This window comes from Scophthalmus maximus, chromosome 21 (genome assembly GCF_022379125.1).
Source record: "Scophthalmus maximus strain ysfricsl-2021 chromosome 21, ASM2237912v1, whole genome shotgun sequence".
In the NCBI taxonomy this organism is placed as follows: Eukaryota; Metazoa; Chordata; class Actinopteri; order Pleuronectiformes; family Scophthalmidae; genus Scophthalmus; species Scophthalmus maximus.
In genome coordinates this window covers 3,390,504-3,415,576 of record NC_061535.1, presented here as the reverse complement: position 1 = coordinate 3,415,576, position 25,073 = coordinate 3,390,504, and the positions used below count along the sequence as shown (strand labels likewise).

At 43.7% G+C, this 25,073-nt stretch overlaps 1 protein-coding gene across 5 annotated transcripts in view; it reads right to left on the bottom strand.

The window, feature by feature from the left end:
* The window catches only part of sulf1 (sulfatase 1), an 83,053-nt gene that overhangs the window by 25,197 nt on the left and 32,783 nt on the right, over positions 1-25,073 (bottom strand). For all 5 annotated transcript variants that reach the window (XM_035618994.2, XM_035618995.2, XM_035618992.2 and 2 more), the window contains one exon: positions 8,695-8,928. The gene's annotated coding sequence lies outside the window, so the exon portion shown is untranslated. The remainder of the gene's footprint in view (positions 1-8,694; positions 8,929-25,073) is intronic.

The following is a 25,073-nucleotide window of genomic DNA, read 5'->3' as shown; positions in this document are numbered from 1 at the left end:
GTGTCATCTAGCGTGATGTGATAAAAGGAGTTTCTTCTGTGTAACAGAAAAGAGGTCTTTATTCCTGGACAGAGTCAGAGGACTAGAGAGCACATTATTTCTCCTTGCTTATTGTTTTGGGGGGATTAGCACTAATGACCCTTTAAATGAGCCTTTACTGGACTCGTCGTGATTAAGCTGGGGGAGGAATATTGGGGATGGAATCGGAGGAACGTAAAATGCCCAAGGGTTCAAAGGACTGGAACAAAAAGGTTACTATTGAGTTTTCAGTCACACAGCTGCCTGATTCATAAAAGATGTGCACTTTTTGGATTAATGGACATCAACACTAGGGACTTTCAGAGAACCTCAACAACCCACTAATCTTTACTTTCATGATAGTAAAGGATTTTTTCTTTACTTTACTTGCAGAAAACAAGCTCTTTCACTTACTCTCCTTTGGCACAGGCTGCATTGCTCAGTGATGGGGTATGGCTACGCGGACAGCTGTGCTTTGTGCATGGAGTAAAGCTGAACATAATAGATTTGCTGCTTGTGTAACCAACCAGGGCAGGGCTATGTGGCCGGCTGGCAGTTGTGCCCTCCTGTTAGGGCCTCAAAACCACACACCCTGCTGCACCCCGACCCTCCTCTGACCCCAGTGGTAATATGGCTTTGATGGTGGCTTGTTTAACCTAACCTCAGCAACCTGGGGCTACCCACACACAGGGGTTAAGAGGGGAAACTCTGAAGGAAGAGAGAAAAAAAAAACGGAGTGGAGGGGGGCTCAATACAGAGGTAAAATGGTAATAATAATCTTGTAAAAAACCTGGTGGTGATCACCATGCAGATTCTTTTAATCACAAAATATGACTGCATCTTGCTCGGTTTCTGTTCAGTCGGCAACAGCACTCTGTACGTTGATCAGCTGTGACTGGTAGACACACACTGAAGACACTGATTCACTGTCACGAATCCATGAATTTCTTAAAGCGACTAATTTGGCCACCAACGTGAATTTACTCATGTACTTTGGATCTCGTTCAAGACAACGTGGAGCCGGAGGTAAGGGGGTTCACTTCTCCCAAAACAAAATGCAAGTCAAACACAAACCAGATGCCATGCAGCCCCACTGAAGTAAAACAACCATTCATAAAAAGGACCTTGCTAATAAAGACAATGGCCATTTTCAAAGCACAGAAAATCCCTTTGCATTTCTGACCATTCTCCCTCTCTTGTTAACTCTCTATTTGTTGCCCGGTCCATCTCTACGGCAGCCAAGTCACAGAGGAGTAATGGCAGAGAGGGGAATTAAAGTCTGTAGGCTGTAGGAACTCATATTGTAGATGAAGATGGAGAACAGTGTTAGATCTCTTTTTGCTTCAGACCGGTGACATTTTCAGTGTAAGCCAGACTGCGCTCCAATTCAGTAGGGGGGAAAATGATTATTGTGAGGTCTTAGATTAATACTGAGGTTTTGTCCAAATATTTCTGTAATCCGAGGGAATTTTGCTAGTCTACAGCCACGGGGACTGATGAGGGCCGTTCACACTGAGGAGGGCCTGTGTCAGGGCCCGCTGTCCCCAGCGGGCCAAGGGCGGCACATTGTGCCCACCAGAACCCACCCGTCGACCACACTGGGCTCAGTGAAGGAGAGCTCTGTCCCAGTGCACTCACTTGGCTCTGGGCGCGCACTGGGAACAGGCTCAAACCTTGGTGTTTTCAGACTCTTAACTCAACTGATTTGTTTGACCAAAATGCCCAAATTGGTGCAGCTTCTAAGACGAAATTCCAGTGAGAGTAAAAAATCAAGCGCAAGCCAGCGAGGAGAGATCACTGGCTCTTTGTTCCAACATGTTTATAGGCGATTTCAGAATCTTTGTTTTGTTCCGTGTCACAAGTACAAAACTTCAGATGTTGCAGCTAGAAATGATCCTAATCCATCGGTATGCAGTGTGTTTGGGGAACAACGTGGGCCACTTTTAATGAGGAAGAATGGCCCAAATTCACTAAAATGCGAACCTGGAGCTGGAGCATTCACGGCTATTAGTCAAACCCCCTCATGTTTCTCTCGGACCGAGTGAGAGGTCCTTTGTAGTGCCAAGGCTGCCAGGCCACCCCATCAATATTACTGATGCATCTTAATGTATAATTAAATGAATCCTGCTCAGATAGACTTCAAAGTGGGAATGGCTTGCAGCCACCAGGTGGCCTGTTGGAAATCATGAGGGGGTTTTGAAAACCCAGAGAGGGAAATGATTGAAAAACACGCAAGGTCATTTCAGCAATGGGGAGAGCTGCCTGTATTTATTTGTGTACGGGTGTGTTCATGTGCGTTTCTGTCCTGAAAGGTGGTCTGTATTTAAATGTTCATATCCTGAACGATGGTCGCCCTTTTATTGAGCTCTGAGCGAAAGCCTCACGCTGTTAAGTTGAAAAATGAGGCTCAGTGTCAGCGAACGGGAGTCACATCACTCACGTATGCTCATTATCATTATGGTCACTGCTCTGGAGGAAATTTAATCCACGTTAAAATACATGAGCCTTAAAGTTTTTCTATATTTTTTTCCCTCCCTAAGATGTAGGTACTGCTTTTTCAGGAGGCTGGCTTTTCGAGTAAGATTCACATTTCACAAGTGGAAAAGCAGAGTTACCATTCAAGAGGGTGAGGACCAGCCTGGGGTTGGTTGGGAGGGGGTTGAACAAAAGGGAATCATTCTTCTGATTTATAGTGTGATAGGAAAACATGGAATCACAATCAGAAGATCAGAAGCCAAGGCTCTATCAAGTGAGCGCTCTCTTGCTAAATCTATTCGCAGCCATGAATGGAAACCATTAGCGATAGATGATCTTGGATGAATACAAATACAGCGCATTTATATTCCTCCAGCCGCCTTCTTGTCAAAACCCACACTCCCATCAGAAACACTATCAGGCCGCGAGAGAAAGTCCAGAGTCTGTCGGAGCGAGAGAGGGAGCAGAGCGCCGTGCTCACTCACGGGTGGCTTTCTTGTCTCATTGACGCGTCAAATATACCCCAGATAAATTATTCCCCTCACCACAAAAGAGAGCTATGGCAAATTGCTTCAATGGGTTTCCACTGAGGTAATTGTCAAGAATAAAGAGATTGACCTCTTTTCCATGAAATCAGCAGTATGGTGGCACAGAGAAAGCAAGAGAGGGAGAGAGAAGGGGAGAAAGAAAGAGAGAAAGAAAGTGAGAGAGAGAGCAAAAGTCTGAAGGATTTATTTTCTGTTGAAGCTCAGCAGTTTACAGAGTTCAAAAGCCCCGTAATGTTCGCTGACTACCGGCTTGAGGAGTGTGACTTGAATTCTGTGAAAACAGTGCTGTCTACGGATCCATACAGGCACCAAATGCTGGTAAAAGTGAATGAAAAGCAAATTCGACATTAAAAAGTTCCCCTCACTACTTTGAGTGAGTACAAACCAACTCCATTGCAAGTGGCAATCATTAAAAATGGTGATGGTGGCAGCAGCTCAGTCAGCAAAACCTAGTTAAGTGTGGAGCTGTTGCTGCTGCTGGCGCATGAAACTGAACACCCCTTAAATGTGGAGCATGTGTAGGCATATTCTTTGGGAACCCGTAGACAAACATAGACCATGAGAACCAAGCCTGCGTGACCCTGGACGCCATAAACAAACGTCTCCGTGGCTGTGACACACCAACATGATACCGCTCATAAAAATTCATTCGTCCGATTGCACCTGTGCCTGCTCACCAATTCCCCTCCGTCTATGCCCGCCGGCACATGTGCGTGTGTGTATTTGGGTATCATATACTCTGTGTGTGTGTGTGTGTGTGTGTGTGTGTGAGCATTCAGAGTAAGCAGAGTAAGAATCAGTCAGACTTGAGCACAGACAGACACGTAACCTGTAATTTGTACACAAGGGAGCGCTCCGTGCTCTTGCCTCCGGCAGGCCGTGTGGCTTTCTGAAGCACGCAGTAACGTCATTTGTAATTGAATTAACTTTATCCTGCCTGGTTAAAATTCCACATCTTAGCGCATTGTAAAATATCTAAAATACCATATCTGCTGAAAGACTTGTTAGCTTGCAAAGTATGAAGCGGGAAGCTCCCCCTTACAAACGTTCCCATTCCTTCGCGTTCAAGCCAAAGTTGAAGGAATGCAGTCAATACATCATCGCAACATCGTTCACCGGGCCAAACTCGGCCGAACTTGCCACAGGCAATTCAGGGAAAGCTAAGCAGAGATAATGCATGACATGCGATGGTGAAACCTAGTCAGTACAAACAAAGTTACTCAACCTTTAATACTGCAATTGTACAAAGAGCTGTTCCGGGAGAGGGCAAACAAGACCACAGGCTACAAGAAGCACATGGCCAAGTCCACACACATAACCTGCATGTTCATGCGCACACACACACATAGATGGACACGGGCAGAGGAGGGGAGTGCTGGCAGAGGCTGAATGTGTTTGCCCGCTCCAGGGGAGAGCGAAAGAAAGGGAGCAGAGGAGCTGAAACAAATGCATGCTGGCTTCTATTAGTCGGGCTGCGGAGCAGGATGGAGGGGTGAGGAAACGTATTCATTCTTTCTACACCCCCCACCTCCATATTCATTCCCATCCATCCAGCCCTCCTACCCCATTATCTCCATTCTGGAAAGGCGGCGGATGAAAGGGACAACCCCCCAGCGGCAGCACTTCTCCCTCCAAACTTACGCCGACGCATTCTGACGGCTGCTTAATTGTACGTGATACCGGCAGGGCCCTTTCTCTTTCAAATCTAAAACAGATTGCTTCTCCCTGGGGAGGGGATTATTGGACAAAAGGGATGACAAAGCAGGGACAGTGCAGCTCTCTTGGTGCTGGACGGCCGATGCTCGCGCGCGGGGGGGGTAAGCTTGTGGATAATGTGCGTGTGTATGTACACGTTTTCCTGTGTTTCTCTTTTGTACATGCCAGTGCCACAAGGAGATTATGTTTGTGTCGATGTGTTTCAGATGTGCACATGTGCGGGTGACAAACGAGAACGAGTGCACACGATCCGGTCTCTGATCACAACAAGACCGCGGGATCTTTTTCCCTCCACTTCAAACTCCCCGTCTTTATACGTCTTCCACTTTATCCCTCGTCCACTTCCCCCCCTTTGGTGCGTTTCTCCTGACCCCGGTTTCGCTTTCTCCCCCCTGAGTCCAAGCTGCGTCTACGTGCGGTGACATTTGAACAAAAGCAGCTTCGGACATCACACAGAAGCATTAAAAAAACCCTCTCTTTCTTCCTTCCTTTCTCCCCAACTTCCATTTATGTGCAGTTTTAGTCACTAGCAGCGATCTCACATCTTGTCTCGCGCCATTCATTTTCATTCCACAATTACAAGGTCCCGGTCAGAGGTCAGTCCTGGCTGTTGCCTAGTTCAGCCATTTACCGAGAGCAGTTTTCTTCGCAAAAATTTTTTTTCCAACTAGTCATGAAAGCAGTGGCTCAAGACGAAATGGGATGAATGCCAGATGCACACAAAAAAAAGCATTGGGCATTCCTACCTATGATGAGCTGGATGTGATGTTTGCATGACCTGACCTGTGCTGCTCAAATGAGAGGCTGAACAAACACTTGGGGGTGCTATTGTGAGCTCCCAAAATACCCCAAAATAGATCTAGGGTGTGTGTGTGTGTGTGTGTGTGTGTGTGTGTGTGTGTGTGTGTGTGTCCGTCCAGATGTGCTTGTGGCTATTCCCAGGGAAAAATGATCTTAAAAGAGTCAAGGACACTTCTCGTTTGAAGGCCTTTATGTGTGCGTGTATTGAAACTCTGGAGCGATGTTTGATCAGCGAGGATAACAAAGGGACCGAGAAAGTGACTGACTCATCTAAAGATAGCCTCCCCGACTTTCACATAAATAAAAGCATGCAGAGTGCTCACCGTTCAAATACTGGCCATTTGCAGTGATAGGACTGTGCAATCTACTCCAGCGCTACTATGCAATCAGACTTGAATGAGGAACACTATCATTAAGCTGAAGAGATAAACAAGTGCCAGAGGAGAGGATCGTTTAGGAAATCTTTTCTTAACACACTCGCACATAAGGGAACACACACATACTGCAGTTTCCCCATCTTCTGTGTTTTACAGAAAGATGGAAAAATGCAAGGAGCAGATATTTCACTAGTCTCCCTTAGGAAAGGTGTTGAGTAATTCCGTAGGTGTATTTATAAAATCATCAACCGATTATGAGTTTATTGATCAAAATGTTCATGGTAGTTTGGAAAATCCATGAGACATCAGTTCTAGACCAAATTGTTTTTTCTATTGGCCATGAAAATCTTCCTGTTCTCACAGAAGAATAGAAAAGTCAACTGCAATGCTTCCAATTTTTACTCTGCAACCCTATAATGATAGAATTCATAAATGTCACTTCTATCTTTGTAGGGTAGAGGTGAAAAAGATAAAACAGACATGATAACAGCCTGACTCAGCTGAAGATATGACGCCGCTGATTTGGGGAGGAGACGGCAGAGTCTTGTCAAAACTCATCTAGCTGGGTTTTTAAAAAAAAAAAATGGATTTAATGAGAAAGAAAGAATGAAACGCCACTGCTCACAGTGTGGCTGACATAAAGATACACGTTATACAGATACAAATAATAAAAACCACAGATAATACCTCCACTTACACTCAGACACTTACCAAACTTATCAGAGGAACAAATGACTTCACTTATTGCTTTCACGCTCTCTCTCTCTCACACACACTGACACACAATGTTGACTTCGAACGATGGCAGCGCCGCTACTGGAACAACGTTTGTCTTGGCAAGCGTCTAACCCTCCAACCCCCCCCAGAACCTAATTATTTGCAGCAGCTGCTCATGTTCTTGTTTGTAGCAAAGTGAAGCTAAACTGTTTAAAGGATCTCCCCTTTCTCATTCTGAGCTGGCAGTCAGCATTGCATTTTTAAATGCCCCAAAGCTGCTTTGCTGCGCTCTGGGTAGGCTAATCAGAAAGTCAATCTAAACGCTGCTGGGTGAAATTCGAGTGAAGGGAGGATTTATGGATCGGTCTTGTCAATGCTGAACGTTTGAAATTAAGGGGTTCTTCAACTTTCTCCCGTCTTCCACACATTCAGTTACACACATCGTCAAAGTATTGAAGTTGGAGTTGTGCCTGGTAAAATTAATCAGCTTCAATTGGGACCACAGTATAATTTTGTCATTTAGGCAGAGGGATAAATTCTGCAGTTCTTGTGGAATGGCTGAAAACATTGACTCAATAGACTGAAGAACAATCACTTACTTGGTACTTGGATTATTTACAGGTATAATCACACTCAGCTAATTTCAAATATTAAATTTAAAAAAAAGTAAAAATATGTTCAGCTCCGTCTTTTAGACTTTTTGAAGCATTGAGATGCAGTGTTATATGAAAAGTGACTTGTCAACACATAAGTCAGAACTTCAATGTACAATAGAAATAGAAACCCGACTCGTTTCCCCCCATCGATCTGCTTTTACAGCCAAATTTGTGTAGAAACATTTCCACCAGCCTTAAAGCAGCAGTCATCACAACCTTTTTGGTGGCTGTGTCAGACGCTTCAAGCAGCAGACAGGAAGTGTAGCTACGACCGGTTTACCAAGGTAAACACAAAGTCACACAACAGCAGCTTTCACCCATACAACCTCCTCTCCTCTCGGCCCGGCTCCTGTCCACACAGACTTTCGCAGCTGCACAATCTCCATTTGCAAGAGAGCCTAGAGCTAGGTATAAATACTATACATCATATTCCCACTCCACTGGCAAGTTTCCCTTCTCACTTGACTTGAGCTAAATAGCAGAAGTGAGGTGTACATTCCCTGAGTCTCTGCCGCTCTGGTTCGCTCTGACAGTTTGTCTTGAAAGCGCTCTTCAGCAGCTCATCCATTTAGCGTATACTGACACAATCTGCCAGAAGTGCACTCTGAAGAAGATTTATGAAAAAAAAAAAATATCTGGGCTGAGGTGAGGGAATGTTGTTGTACTGAGTCTTGGGAGTGTAGAAAAAAATTGCACTTTAATTCCCCATGGTAAGAACTGACAAAGTTAATAAGAACACGATTCATCTTTGGCAAAGTTTTTAGATAAAGTAAGTATTTTCTTATACTCCCTCAAATGACACAGTTCATTTATACAGCATACTTTTCTCAGTAACCCTTTTCAAATCACCAGAAGGTTCATTTGGCTTTCAAATAGATCTAGGAATTAACAGATGGGTGCTTATGGATTGGGGGAAAAAATGACATTAATGGAATGTGCTGCCTTCTAATCCCTTGAGAGGGAAGAATTTGCGACGGAGGGAATTCCTGTCATTCAGGGGGGAAACTATGAAGTCCTGCACACACACACACACACACACACACACACACACACACACACACACACACACACACACACACACACACACACACACACACACACACACACACACACACACACACACACACACACACACACACACACACACACACACACACACACACACACACACACACAGAGCTGCTGCTGTACAGGCAACACAGATTCACTGCAGAAACAGCACAGCTCACCACCTCTACAAATCCCTGCTTAAAGACTCCAAGTCCTGACTAAGCTGCATCAGAAATGTACTGTTAACTAAATTAACTAACAGGCATTGACATTGCAAAAGCAGTGAGTATAGGTAGAAAACTGGATTTAAAAAAAAGTGAGAAAGTTGTGAAGTACCTGAAAGGCAGGAGAGCAGGAGTGCTGGCCGAGTGAGAGGCAAGGCTCGGATTCCTCTCTGAGTTTTCTTTTCGCAGCTCCTTCACCGGGTCTCCCTCCGCTCATAGAGGGGCTTGTGTCTTCGTGCTGAGATTTTCGGGGTTGAAGAGTAGAGGGGACCACACAGCTCCTTGAAGACAACCTCTCTCTTCTAATCCTCTCGCCAATGTGATGACACTCTCTAACCTCGACCATCTGTTGAAACACGTCCCAGAGCAGTCAGCACCGCACTGTGTCAAGAACCCCACTCCACTGCCCAATCACAGGCCGGCTGCTGGGTGGCTCCTCGCTGCCAGGAGGCAGGGACAAGGACACAGCTCAGCGCAGAGGGAGACACACATACACACATGCACTCACACACACACACACACACACTATGAGATAGAAGCAAGAAAACCCCCAGTCATCGTAACCTGAGAGCCAGAGAGTAGGAGGAAGGGACAGGGAGAGTGAGAGGAGTGGAAAGAAGAGAAATGGGAGGGCTGACGGCGAAAGACAGAGAGAGAGAGAGAGAGAGAGAGAGAGAGAGAGTGAGAGCGCTTGTTTAAGCAGAGACAGAAAAGAGAAATAGATGGAGATAAACTTTTCTCCTGCATAATGTTACCTTGCTTATGGTAATGCTACTGAACAATTTTCACGCAAAACCCCCCAAAAAAACATTTAATCTACCTTACCCTCCTTCCCTGACCACTCCCCTCCCATTCTCTCTCTATCCCTGCAGCCACAGAGTATGTGGTCGAAAGAATAAAACTTAAAAAGCAATAAAATTATGCATTGGCTCCATGGTGGGAATGCTGTTGGCACTAAACTGTTACATCTGCAGGCACAGAAGCGCAGGCAGCAGCCCTCACACCTCAGTGTGATAAATCCTTACAGTCGCACGGCTGCATTCCTGCCCTTCACCACCTATTGCCTTAAGTTAAAAGGGAGGGCAGAGGGGAACACACTAAAATTACAAAGCTAAGGTAAGGGCGATCTATAGGGAGCGAGGGGAAAGAAGCAAAGATAAGAGGGGCTATGGGTTTACGGCTAGATGGCAGCAGAACGATAAAGCAAACATCCACCGGTTACTATCAGCCCCTCGACATTAACATCATTAGCGCTGCGTTTCCTAAATGAATCAACCAGTTCTCGGCCCATTCATGCAAAACACAGGGAACATAAGGTGAGAAAGGCTGTCGCATTAATCATTTTGTTGAACCACTCTCCGACTCGCTGATCCATTAAAAAAGGATTACGAGACCCCGACGATACTCGGGAGAAGCTTCAAAGGCGAAACCCTAATGAGTTAATACCCATTTGATATCCGACAGCATCGCAGTGATTTAATCAGAGGTGTGAAAGCAGAAGAAAGGGCTTCTAAGTGGTTCATTTACATTCTATAAGCAGCATCAACACCGTGGCCTTTGATTTGAAGTTGTTTGATGTGTTTCATTAAGTTCAAACAGGTTTACAGCCAGTAATTAATGAAAATTTGACCCTTCATCAATAGTTATTGTTTTGTTGATGTGAACTTATGGCTTTTTTTGGTATCGCGCAATCTTTAACTCCGTTTGTGGTAAAGTCTAGATATTGTTCAGATACTGTCCCTTTTTTTTCTTACAGTGGATGCTCCCGATTACATTCCCCTCAGGTTTACATATGCGGATATTGGATTAAGCTAAACAAAGCCTATTTTCACCGGGGCCACATGAAACTTTCCCCTGCTCGGCCTTATGTTTGAAACGGGGGCAGTGGTGAGGGAGAGAAAGGGCCTTCGGGGGAAAGAGCTCAAATTAGATTAACTATATTCACAAAGACTGTGCCCAGCCCCTCCTGCATGGCTACACAAACCCCAACCCACACCTTCAACCCCAGTCCCCATTCTCATGGCCGAGAGGTTTCCAAAAGACCTTCAGGCAGGCGAGGGGCGGCCAAATCCCTGTGCTCTCTACTGGATTAAAGATGGCTGCATCACTGGAGCAGAGGGGCTGTTTTTGTTTTTTTCCTCGGGAGATGATCACATCTGTAAACATCATAAATCCATGCAGACAGCAAAGGTTATCAGGCCGAGTTTCTGCGAGGGAAAAATTCTTCTCCACCGAGGGCCCGTGTAGAAACCATACTTTCAAGCGGTAGAAACTGCTCACTTACCTTATACCAATAGACTGGTGTGTGAGTTTGCATGACCACACTTAATCTCCATTTTCACTTCCGCTGACGGACACAAGGGTGGGTGGAGGGAGGTCTATAAAATGGCCTCATCTTATGAATGACTGAATGACCTGCAGGGGGGCAGTGGTTGTCTGCCTACCCCCAATCGCCCTCCTTCTCCCAAACCATTTTCACAGATTTTACCAAGCGTATCAGGGTGGATATCTAACGCAGAAATTAGCATAAAGACGCCCATGGTTTCGCTTTTCAGAGCTCTCTTACTGGCCACCGCATACAATATCATACTCCTGATTATAAACCGAGTCCAAGCCTCAGATCTCACAATCACTTTCCCCCTTTTCCTTCCAGCCATCAGCTGGGCCTGCAGGTGCAGGCAGAGGCCAGTGTTGGGGGGCTACTCGGTTCACTAGCCCCATTCTCTATAGTTGAATGAGATACACAGGGGTGTCATAGCTGTGATCCGGCCTCTGTGCCAGTATAGAGCGCCAGAGCTGAAGCTGGGGGATATCTCCATGATGTGGAGGACAGGCAACCTAGGGGGGTGAGGGTGACATTGTCTCTTTGCTATGCACCATTTTAAATACCACGCACATGGCTAGTACCATGCTTACTCTGGGAGCAGAGCCATGTGGAAACCTTAGAGAAGTTAACAAGACCAAAGCAAGGTTCTACCTTTGCTTTGTAGTAGCTAAGCTTAGATTTGGTCCTGCTGTTTCCCAGGAAGCCATACACTGCAGGGAGTTGAACCAGTGTCTTCTACAAGTTCATGCCAGAGAGGTACATGGCATGCACAGTTGGTCATGAATGTGCAGGGCCTGAAGGGGAAACGCAAGGCCGGAGAAGGGAGGCCCGAGTGGAGACAGGAGTACAGTGGGGACAGAGGGGCGGCAATGGTAAAGGACAAATAGAAGCAGCAAGTGGGGAAGAGAGGAGGACGGGCTTTTGTGACAGCTGAACATGCATGTGAAGGGATCTCTGCTCACGCTACCCCGCTGCTGTGACATGCATGTGCCCTTGCTTTACGTGACTTGACACGCATGAAAACCACACATGCGTGCCGACATGCATGGCAGCATCTGTGACAATATCCTGAATAGAGCAAACTGTCAAATCCCTACACAATCACATAAAATAAAAATATATATTTTACCCAGGTTTGACCAAATGTCATGTTCTACTGAGTAAGCATCAAGGTTCTGTGTTATGTACTTGGATTAAGCATAAATCAGTTACTAGAGAATACTGGAAACATTGTGTGTTTTCTTTTTACTTAACTACCAGAAACATGTCAAATGCAATTACTGTAGAAGTCAATAGTTTGTAGGAACTTAACTGAGCTATTACCCTTATCTTGGTACTCACAATGAGAGTAATTCATGTGGGTGAAAACACAATTCACAGGTAATAAACCATACATTTGAATAACACAGTACATCACTAGGCTTTTTTAACCCAAAAGGTTGCCACTCGTTGCTACAATAAACATCAAGACCGACACCTATACTTGAAAACCCTCTGTCAAGCAGCTAACAGGTAGTGCTGCAGACAAAAGGGGCCCGCCAACACAAAATAAACTCATTAAGAGTAACCCGAGATCAAATGTTAGGTAATGATAATAGGATTTAGAGGCCTGTTCATAATGACATCAGCTTACAGACCTCAGTCAGATGCCAGATGCACTATCACCTCTCGGGCAGATATCTACATGGCGGTCAACCATGGCAACAAACCATCAGTGTGAAAGCCAGCTCCACTTAAAGTTGAAGATATCATTGTGTTTTAATAACGTGATCTAATGCTATGTCCTTTAACCAAATTTGTGACATTTGTTCAGCATTTAGCACATTTATTATTTCCTACTAACTGAGAGCAGAAGCGGCTATCCTTCATTGAAAACAATTGTTGCCACAAGCCAAGCCAATCAAACATGTTCTACCAGCTTCCCAAACTACATTTGAGTTAATCGGTCTGCTGATCATTTTTGATCTGACATAAATTATAATTTGGATTCCAAAACAAAATATCAAAAGGCAGGTTGTACCGCTTCCACATACACGTATGTGGCTCAGAAAGAATGCAGCCTTCAATGGAAAATTCTTGGCATGAATAAAGGTATGTGCCTCCAGATATCCATATAACAAGTGTCAGCACAGACTTTGATTCCTTGGCTCTCACTAGCTGCCAGACACACTCACAAATACACAGTCAACCTTACTGATCGAGCCTTTAGGTACTATGTAGCATTGCATATAGTGATATAAACCTTTTAAAAATCTGTTGCAAATTAATGGAAGAAAATCCTGTAGAAATCTGATAGACCACCCAGGGAGCCATTTTAAAGCAGGATTAAGACTTTCCAAGAACTTCTTTGGAACAGATAGCGAGAGAAACCAATCCTATCACTCCCAATCTGTTGAATCACAGGATGACAGAAATGATTTGGGAAAGCCTTAAGGTTCAGTAAATGCCAAATGGCTGAGAACCAGTGCTGTAAGCCATGAAGATATGAGATAGATAGAGCTTGGAGATACTGATCGGTCTCCCTGGGTGCAAGAAAGAAGATGAAAGACATTCTGACACCCAAGACAATGGTAGTCATGTAGTGGCCAGGTTCCACAGCCAAAGCCCCAGGGACCTTTCACACTGCAACACAACTGAATTCCACTTGTAGTTTTTTGGTTTGAATTTACAAAACATGCTGTAGCACTTTTTATCAGTCGTATGAGACAAGAACAGTAGAAGTGAGATAAACATTACAAACGGTGTTAGAAATATTAAGACAGAGTTGCAATAATATGGTTATAAAAACACAATGTCGCTAATTTGTGAGTCTCCCTGTAGACAGTGTCCTTTATACTGAAGCCGCAGAGGTGGCACAAAAATAGGTTATCCAACTTCCTGCAAAATTCAACAAATAAAATTCTTAAACGTCTGTATTTTACGTAGTTTTACCCAGTTATTACTTGCTATTTGTGGTCTTTTAGTTTAAATCAGTGGCCGATTTTTATTTTTTGGTCTTTGTAAAATGGTGTTTTGAAGAAGGATGTGGGAAGCGATGCATACAACATCGGTAAAAAATCTCCATCGTTGTTAAATTGGGTTGAAATCTTTTGACCTCAAAGGCCATAGTATGGGATCCACATAATTTTCATTCTCACGCCGCTCAGTTACCCCTCGTGCCCGATGGAGGGGGCAGTTTCATACTGGTTCTCCACACGTATTTCAGTTTTTTTCGTTTCATTTGTCAGCCATTTGTATGTACGCTGTGTTTTCTGAAACAGCAAGTATCTACAGTCAGATTACACACGGACACTTTCAGGGATGTAGAAGAAACACCATATCCATAACCATGGGTGTTATTTTGTACATAAACTTTGTTAAGCCCCACCTGAATATGAACCCTGCTGCTGAACTGTCAATAAGCCAAGGATATATGTTTGTCTTAAAGAATGTGGTCTCACCTCCAAAAATATTTATTGGAGATAAAGGTCATTGGTAAAGCTAATCATTGACCCCTCGAGCAGAGTTCCTCTGCAGCCAAAAGCCTCCACACCACCAAACAATAATGCATTCAACAAAAAATCATTTCCTTTCAACCTCCTGACTCCACAGACTCCACTCAAGTCTCTTGGGTAGAAGACAAAAACTCGTCCAAAAGTGTTTGTTTACCGATATTCTCTGTGAAAATCAGGCCAGCTCTTTTTTAACTTCTCAAAACGCTGACCCCCAAAAGACATTGAGAGAAAGCAGTAATTGTTGTAAAGCCAGTGTTCAGCTCCTTCCTGTCTCTGAGGAGCTTTTGGAAGTCACATCCTCACCGAGTGGTGCTCCGTTTCCGGAAGCCAGAGTTGCTAATCCTCTCAGGCGAGAAGGTGAAAGGCAGGAACAAGGAGAAGGGGGGAAAGCGGTATGTGGGAAGGAAAGCCTATGTATGCTTCAACGTTCAAAATGCCTGGTTGAAAATAATCCCATAAAGCATGCCGCCAGTGACCTGTTGAGAGGGAGAATTAGGATTTGCGTAGGGCAGATAGGCCGGTCAGTTATCCCCTCATGTCGACATACAGTAGCTTAATGATCAGTTCTGCTCTAAATGGCTGCCACCAAACCAAATCAAGGGACATCAGGAGACACATTGGCTCTACGACAGTGTTTTCTTCTTCTGAAATTAAAGTTTAGGTTTTATATTTCACGACTAAACAATTATGTGTTCTAACATTGGTTGCACATATACTCTTTTTGAATCTTTTTTTATAAACATATGTTTATTGATTGTTTAACAAATCACATCACAGTACATTCCAACAAAGCATAAAATAGTCAACTTAAAGCAAAGCAAAACCCCCCACCCCCCACAACCAAAAGCAAAACACAAAAAGGGGAACGACATTACATAAATAGGACATTAAAATAGCATCATACAATTAACATAAAAGTTACATTGGCATTCCTTATGAATATATCACCTTGAGAATTCTAGAGTTTCCCCCAGTTCACAGTTCTCCAAGAATGAAAGAAAGGGGTTCCATCTCATGAAATTTGGCTGATTTCTTTTTCATTGTGTATGTTAATTTTTCTAGGACAAGGCATGCTGATAGCTCTTTCAGCCAACGACCAACGGAGGGGCTTTTAATATCCTTCCAGCAAAGAAATATCAAGCGTCTAGCCTGTACTAGACATAAGTCAGTTAGTTTCTTCTCTTTGCTGTTTAGTGTACAGTCCTCTGGGTACAAATTAAGAATGCAAAGTTCAGGGCAGTCAGGGACTGGGTTCAAGGTCATATGAGAAATATATTGACTTCATTCCAGAACTTTCGTATCTCAGGGCAGTTCCACAAGCAGTGAAGTAAGGTGCCTTTTTCTGTATTTGCATTTGACATAGGTATCAGGAATATTTGGATTCATCTTATTCAGTCTAACTGGAGTAACATATGTCCTCATAATCCAGTTGTACTGGATCAGTTTGAGATGGGTACTTATTGTTAGTATACAAGCTTGTGAGCATATAGCACTCCAATCTTCCTCCGAGATATCTTTTTGCAGGTCTTGCATCCATTGAGTTCCCTTATGCTCAGTAGAGTCTTTGAGTTTTTTAAGCAGTGTTTTATAGAGTAAGGATATTTGACCTTTGCCAATGCATTTATTCACTGCTAGATTTTCTTGTATGGACAAAGCAGGTTGTGTGTTAGAATGCGTCTGCGAGTAAATTAAACTCCTTAGCTGTAAATATTTGAAGAAGTGTGTCCGTGGTTTACCATATTTGCTTTTGAGTTCTTCAAATGACACTAGTTTGTTCTCTTTGTATAGATATATAATTTTACAGATGCCCTTTGTTGCCCACATTTTAAACCCTTGGTCTTTTTTGCCAGGGGAGAAGCTATCATTCCCCCATATTGGTGAAAAGCATGAAAATGAAGTAGATTTGCCCAAAAAAGATTGTATATCGTGCCAGACACTAATTGTGTTTCTCACAAAGGGGTTGACAGTGAGCTTTTTTAGTTTTTTGACAGCAGCAGAGTATAAATAACTGTCAAGTTGCAGGCCTTTGGTGCAGGCACTTTCGATTTGTACCCAGTATAAAAGTATCTCAGTATAAAGTATCTCTATCCATTTTCGAAAATAGCTTCCACATCCAAATCGAGATAGTACATCAAATAAATATCTCCACTCCACCCTGTCGAATGGTTTTTCAGCATCTAAAGACAGAATGGCAGTGTCAGGGGCTCCCTCCCTCGCGTGTATTACATTCAACACCCTTCTGACGTTATGGGAGGCCTCACGGTTTTTCACAAACCCATTCTGGTCTGGATTAATCACAGTCGGAAGCACTTGTTCCAATCTTCTAGCCATGACCTTAGTAATAATCTTAGCGTCAGTGTTAAGCAACGAAATAGGTCTATATGATGTGCAATTGGTAGGTGACTTATCAGGTTTCAAGATGTGTTATCAGCACACCCCTCAGGGAATCTGGGAGACGCCCCTGTTGAAAGGCCTCTTCATACATTGCTAAGGGGTGTCCTATAAGTTTATCTTTAAATATCTTGTAGATATCAACTGGGAGACCATCAGGACCAGCGGTTTTACCTCCCCTCATATTGGTAATGGCATCAGCAATTTCTGAAGCCTTCAGCTTATCATCCATATGTGTTTTAAAATCATCTGTTATAGAAGGAATGCAGAGACCATCCAGGAATTCAGTCTGTCTCTCCAAATTTACTGGGGATTCCAAAGTATATAATGTTTTAAAATAAGTGGTAAAAATGTTGTTAATTTCCTGAGGGTCCGTCGATATTGTCCCATCCTGTGTTTGAATAGCATTAATTGCCCTGTCTGCATTCAGTTTTTTAAAACGCCAGGCCGACAATCTCCCTGGTTTTTCACCTTGATCATAGTAACTCTGTTTAAGCCGAATCAGACTATTTTCTGCTTTTGATGTAGACAGTTCTTCATATTCGGTTCTAAGAAACATTAATTCTTGTTTTATTTTTGTGGAGTCATCCAAAAAGGCCTCTCTCCAGTTGTCTAATTTTGTGGTCAAGCTCAGTCATTTTCAACTTGAGTTTGTTTGTTTTTGAACTGGTATAAGATATTATCATGCCTCTGATGCATGCTTTAAAGGCCTCCCACCTGGTAATAGCAGAGGTCTCATCTGTATTTATGTTGAAAAATGTCTCATTTTGTTCCTCTAAGAAAGGCAGGAAATTTGAATCGGAAAGCCATCTGGGATGAAATCTCCATCTAGAGGTGGCTTTAACCAGCCCTCCAGCTTTATATACAAGTGAGGTAGGAGAGTGGTCTGATAATAATATACTGTTGTAGTTACAAGCATGACAGAGAGGAACATGGAGCTGGAAATAAGAAAAAAATCTATGCGTGAGTATGATTTAAAACAGGGAGAGTAACAGGAAAATTCTAATTTATCAGGGTTTAATCTCCTCCAGGGGTCACATAAATTCAGATCATTTACTTACTGTAACAGTTTCTTCCTACTCTGCACATGAGAAGAGTCCACCCCAGATGAACGGTCCAATTTAGGATCTAAAGCGCAGTTGAAGTCACCTGCTATAAGAGCTTTCCCTGGGAGAGAAGCTATTAATAAAAATACATTTTCAAAGAATTTGGGGTTATCATCGTTTGGGGCATATACATTTATCAGGTTAATCTTTTCATGTATTAATGTGCCTTGGACTATCAGGTATCTACCCCCTATATCACGGATTATGTTGTCCATCTCAAAGGGTACAGATCTATGAATCAGGATCATCACACCTTGGGTGTGTGACAGGTAAAGAAGCTGAGATTACTTGACCTGGCCATCTCCTCCTTATTTTTATCACTTCATCTGACAATAGGTGGGTTTCTTGGAGAAATATGACTGATGATTTAAGTTGTTTGAGCCTTTTAATTACCAACTTAACCAAGCCTCCACACCCGCAGGGTCGGCGAACACGTGAGGTTTCCCTACGTGGAGCAGCCTGAGTTTAGCAGGTTACATGAAACCGTAGTCAATCTTCAGGACACGTAGATGTTGTTTAACATCATTAAAACGCTTGACATGGTGGCCTTCAAACAAGATCTTGTCTTTCTTTCTGGCTGCCTGCATGACTCGGATCTTGTCTTGAAAGTTTAAGAACTTCAAAATCATGACTCGCGGTGTAGTGGATTGTGGCGCCCCTGGCAGCCTGTGGGCTCTTTCAATAATCAGTGGTGTATGAAAGGTTTCTGGTCCCAGGATGTCGGGCAACCACTTTTCCAGAAAAGCAGTTGCATTGCCTTTTTCAACTTTCTCTGGGAGATTCACCAGTCTAAGATGGGAACGGCGGCTCCTGTTTTCGAGATCGTCTATTTTGGAGGTGAGCTCAAGTGCCGTGACTTTGGTTTTCTCACAGGCAAGAGAATACTTACATGACACCGATCCGGTCCTCTGCTTGCCCCAGTCTCCCTGACAAGTCTTTAATGTCCGACTTAATCCCATTTATTACAGTTAGAACTCTCAAATTTGGAGCCAGAGTTATCAGAGTTATTTAGCTGTAAAGTGTAAGTCCAGTTAAACCTGCAGGAGTTTCAGCAGGTTGATTAATGGCCACCATCAACGGTCTACATATGTACAGCTGAACAAAATGTTTGATAAGCAGCCAAGCAATGCTACATTGTCAGATGGCCATGGGAGGATGAGAAGGGTCAAATCTATTCACTATAAATCTTGTTGTACCAAAGTTATTTTATATGACGCACAGTGCGATCAACCCCAAAAATGTGAAAGATTACTCCAGGACATTGTGCTTACTTCATCAGCGAACATATTTATTCCTGTGTGCCTTCTTACTAATGTTTGAGTGTAATGTGAAAAACCACAACCTGTGTTGTGCCCCTCAAGCCACCACAGCGCCAAAGCCCTCCAGGAACCAAGGGAACAATCAGAAAATACTTAAGAATTAACCACAAAAGCGTAATTTGAATGTCAACAGACATCCACTGTGGCACTTGGTACAAATGGTATGTTTAATTAGAAAACAAACTATATTTTCTGTGACCAGGACAATGAAAACACAGGGATGTGGCTGTGGCTTTTAACAGGGTGTTTGTTGGTTTTTGGGCAAAGGGAGGAACTGTGGCTCAGTGAGATTTGTGATTCGCACGCAGATGGAAAGAGAGGCCTTTTAATTTGTGCCCTAGACTTTCTCTCTCTAGGAGAAAATCAGTAACATGAGCAGCTCACAACTACGCAACGATACGACCACTGGGATGTTTATGACCCACCGAATCGCCACACTACATAAGTGATTATTTGTATGAGAATAGGTACAAGAACAGAACCCTTCCCAAAACTCCCTCATCCAACCTATTTTTTACCATCAGGCCCTCTCATCATCCACTCGGCCCTGGACCAATATGCAACTCTCACTTTTAAGATTTATTTAATCATTTCCATGCCACCAATTGTAAGTTTCTGGGCATCACTTATACACTGGTGAAGAATGCACATAAGGAGCCATTGGAACAGCTTTCTGGACAGAAGACGGCAGGAGCCAGGTGTCCGACAGGTGCAAATTCCAGTGATGCCTGCGTGCGTCTCTAGAAATCTGGGCCAGGTAGCACGCTGAAGGTGATGGCCAGCAGTGATCGCAGTTTTTGAAGGTGATGGCCAGCAGTGATCGCAGTTTTTTTACTCAATCTTTTTTTAAATAGTAGGACGGTTGCCTTGATTTGAAAACTATTTGTAACAGAGTAAAAAAAAGAAACGATTAACATGAATATTTCTTTACATTCATTATACTTACTATGACTTGATAGTATTAAACTGTAACACCCCAAGGTTCCCATTTCATGCTCATCGTGCAGACTGTGGAGTGTGAAAACATCTAGCCAACAGCCCGTCCCAAAGGAGTACTCAAAAGTCTGGGGCTGTGTGGGTGGCTGAGCACCCATTTGAAGAAAACACCCAATAATCCAATCAAGCACATAATTTCTTTTACTGCACTGGAATTGAATCGACTGTCAGAAGGCAGCCGAGTTAGAATTGGTGAAAAGTGAAAAGAATATGGACAGAGAGAGGGCAGGGCTTTACGGTGTACTGTTCAGTTGCCACAGTGAACAAAACGCAAACAAAGCTACAGAGAAAGAGGCTTTAGATCTCAGCAAACATGGCGGGGCCTCCCGTGCTCCACTTTGTAACTGTCCTGCTTGGCTGGAGATCAGCTCCCTTGTCCGGGACCAGTCTTTAGCAGAGATCCCTTGACCAGGAGCCAAGCTGCCTTTCACAGCGCGTGAGTGTGCCTGTGCACACGTGCTTGCTTATGCATGAGAGGAGATGGTGCTTCTCCACAGTTCTGGGCAGTGTTCTGTAACCAGCATCATACTTGCACACAAAGACAGAAACCAGAGAAATTTTGGGATGGGGAAAAGTGACCGTGACAACAGAAGCTACAGTATGTGACATGGCGAATGTAAGCCACATACTATAATCTATCTGAAGCTCGTCATTAATCTTTATTTGAATTCATTTCCTTCTCTCCAAGATGTCACGGGTACTATTGTTGTCTCAGTGACTACACTCAAGCAATACGAGAGGGACATTACAGGGGAGAAAAAAACAGCAGAGGAATTCAGAATATCTTCCTGGTGACCACTTATCTTCCTTCTTGGGACATGGAATCTCAGCCACAATGAAAAGGCCAAAAAAAGAAGAAAAGAGGAAATATCTGGTGAATATTTAGTCATAAAAAATGGTCTCCTGCGTAGCTAAAGCTTTCATTTTGATTTTCGATCCAATGTAGTCACTACATAACATTATGGAGATGACATCAGATGAGAGGGTAAAGACAGAAACAAGGTTTGTACTAATTTCTGAATTACTTTCTAATATTAAATATTACAATGTATTAATTATCTCACGGGGGGAGTAGGATGGAAGGTATTAAACAGAAAAGAGAAAGTACTCTAATCTGTGCACACCAGGCTTAAATCTGCTTCCCCCAAGCCTTCATATCCTAAAGAGAACCCCTCTACGTAGTTCCTCATTCTTCATTTCCTGTTCGGGTCCAGATGGCCAAAGGATCCAGTGAACATCCGTAACAAAATGACCAAAGACTTTCACGATCAAGCTGATGCGGAGTAGGATGAAGTTGAAGTGGGAGGTATTCATAACATAAACATGTCCAGTGTCTTAGACCCATGAAGATGAGCAACTGTACTCTAGCGAGAAAGAAAACTGCATACGTACCCACAGACATCTTATAATAGACATAACAGAGACAAAACAAGATATGTTTAGAAATCTCACATTTCTAATTCCGTTGAACTCAAAAATCCTGCAAGCTGAACTCAGTGCGTGGGTTCAATTTGAATTCCTGAAAAACTGGGGGGAAAAACACACCGTCTCGTTTTATACGGTGATGAATGTGTTTAGCTTGGTGTTGGACATGCTGAAACCATACACGTGAGAGAGAGAAAGGGATAAAACATACTGACGGCTTTATGGACCCCTCGCCACATATTGTACACCACTTGGGCCGATGGTGAAATCAAAACTGTACGCTTACTGAATTAAAAACAGTCGTGAATATCGGAGCCTATAGCTTAGATAAACATGCCTTGAGAAATCCAAAACATCACAGCTGTGGAGGAGGGTTTTTCTTTTTTTGCACTTCCCCTTTCCCATCCAGGTACGTTGAGAGAACGAGGGATATAAACTGGCAGTTAAACAATGGGCAATGAAGACACGTGTTCTTCTAATCTGATACTTCAGGCTAAAATGAATGGGAGACACCTACTTGCCAAAAAAAGGCAATCTCTGTCATTCTGGATCCATACACCACATTATGGTTGTTTAGCTCTGTTTTCTGAAAAACGTGGCCACAACAGATAGCATGAGGGCTGAGTCCACTCCCGGGGAATAACGGTCATGTAAAGTGTAAAAAACGAAGACAACCGTTCAACACAGTGGAGGAGTTTGGCTACAGTTCGGGTGGGATCACAGGCTGCCAAAAAGGTCAAGGCTGTTGTGAGCTACTGCCACAAACTGTACACTTACTGACACACCAGGTTAACTGGTTGTGTTTTGGGAACTTTTTGTCTGAACCCCATTTTGGATGAACACTCAACTCGGCACGACCGCAAATATGCAGTAAATGTGATCTATGCACTTTCCACATCACATCAAGTTTCCCATATGAACCCTGTGTTCTTGGCGTCTTCTCTAATGGCATTACACAACAGTGCTCCATGTCGAGCAGCACGTTGGTCCTCTTGCATCACCGGCCAAATGGAAATCACAACCCTCAAAGCTTTAAATCCGAGTCAAAAGAGAACGAGGCTGCTGGCACCACAAATTGGGGAAATCAACAGGAAGTCATAGGGCCTTTCACTTCAACGTTTGTACTACCACCATTAAGATTCATAAATTGATCCCAGAATACAAAGCACTTAAAACTGAGCCCTTTTGCACTGCACTTGACTGACAAGGTCACTATACTCTAAATTGCTCGCAGGCACACTTTATAGCAGGCAAACAGCGTTTGGCCCACATGTGTGTGTGGTGCCAGTGTGCTGAACACAAGCCAAACTTTCGGAGTCAATTGTCAAGGGCATGCGAGCCTCAGCCATGGGAGCCATCTGGAAAGGAGCAGAAATGTGACTATTTGCTGCTATAAATAGAACAAATAAGGCCCACAATCAGAGTGATAATCTCCCAACAATGTCATGGCTTTGCGGCGTTACTTAACGTCCCACGAAGCGACTCGGAGGAAACGTCCCGTTCTGCCTAAGCACGTCACGTTGTCGCGCCGAGATGAACTGACCCCAAAAGGATTGTATGCTCTCAGTGCTGTGAGGTTGGGCATGTGGCCTTTGACCTGGGTTGGAGGGGTCAAGAGATCTGGGATTAGTAGCAAACCACACTTTAGTCATGGTACTCTCACTAAATCGCCCTCGTCTTAAAAATGAATCCTCTCCAGCACAAATGGAGCGGAGGCCGGCGCTGCGGTCAGGTACACCACGATCTGTTGATGTGGAGGAGACTGATGTGGGGCCTGCACGTCAACTTTTAATCATTTCTCTTAATCGGAGTCCTGAAGACATATCTAACAGGTGGTGTTCAATAATCTGTATTAATAACTGGAAAACTTGGTAAAACAAAACAAGTTGAACGTGTTTAAAAGAACACTCAACACAAATCCACGAATCTTCATTTCTCTAGATGTTTCCCCGTTTGTTCTGTAAGGACACAATAAATTAAAAAAAACCCACATAGGGCTAAATGCCCACCCTGCCAACTCTGTTGTCCCCCACATCTAGTTCTATATACACAAATACATGGCAGGAGTCTCTTTTTAAAGCAGTTCCTCTGAAGCTGATTCTCATTACCAAATAGCTTCTCCCCCTGTGGCATTGTGTTTGCTCTTTCTTGCTTGACATGGGGGCAATATATTAAAATGTATGAGGCTTTATCCCTGCCTTGTTCAAACAGAGCCAAGTTGGGTCTGCCCAGACCACAATACAAAAAACAGGAACACGCACACGTGCGCACGCGCGCGCACGCACGCACGCACGCACGCACACACACACACACACACACACACACACACATTATTAGCAGGAGGAAAGAAATCATACCTCCGATCCATAGATACAACTGTGTGCGCTGCGTTTTCACTCGCTCACCTTCTCCTTGGTTATTTTATTACGACACCATCTCTCATTTCACCTTGTGTAAGCTTCCACATTTGAGCAATACAACACTGTTCGATCTGATTCTTAATAATCCCTTAATAAAAACAACACATCACCCTCGGCCGATTTGTTCTGCTCCTCCAAACGCACACAGTGATGCCAAACAGGTATTCGAAAACTTGAGCTTGAAGAAACATTTGCTATCTGCTGAAGCATCTAACTCCCCCGAAGGGGGCAAACACGCTCAGACTTAATGCAGAACATATTGAAGTATTGAAGCCCCACATCTCCTTAATGTTAGCAACAGAGCAACAACCCTCACAATGTTCCTCTTAATCCCCACTAAAATGGACCTCATCAATGGAGAAGAAAAAAAAGATCAGGCGGTTTCTCTTTAATAAGGAGATGGTATGAAAGAGTTCAAGCCTAATCTTTGAAAATGGGGCGCAGAGACTATCTGGTGCAGTTTTTTGTCTGACAACAGCATCAGCTCTGGGCTCAGCCTTAAACACATACCAATCATTATTGGCAGGTTTGTTCTGGCCATTCATTGGGTAGGAGGAGGTTATCAGGTATCAGCCCTCAGTGCTGTGTGAACCAAACCCCAAGGCAGTCCTTTCTCTTATGCAGTACTGGGTAAAGACTGTTTGCCAAGACTGATAGTTCCTATTGGTGAAGACATGTGGCCTGATCAAGCTGTTGCAGGACGGTACAATATGACATAAGCTGCTTTCTGACATGCACTGAAGTTTCCTAAATTTTTTCATAGGGGCTGTATGTGAGAACATAAATGTTGCTTTTCCTCACGTTCCTGCCAGCCCTCTAGTAAATATTCTGGAAAATGTCCAAGTGAGGCCATGTGAGAATTAGGTGAGAAAAATCTCCGGAAGATTCTCAGTGACCGAGTGGGCGCTCTACCCTGGCGCCAGCCCCTTGCCTGAATAGAAATGTTCCTGTTGTTGCGTCTGACCCGGGACAATCTCCTGCTGCGTTCTTAATAACAGCAAAGTCCGGACCCAA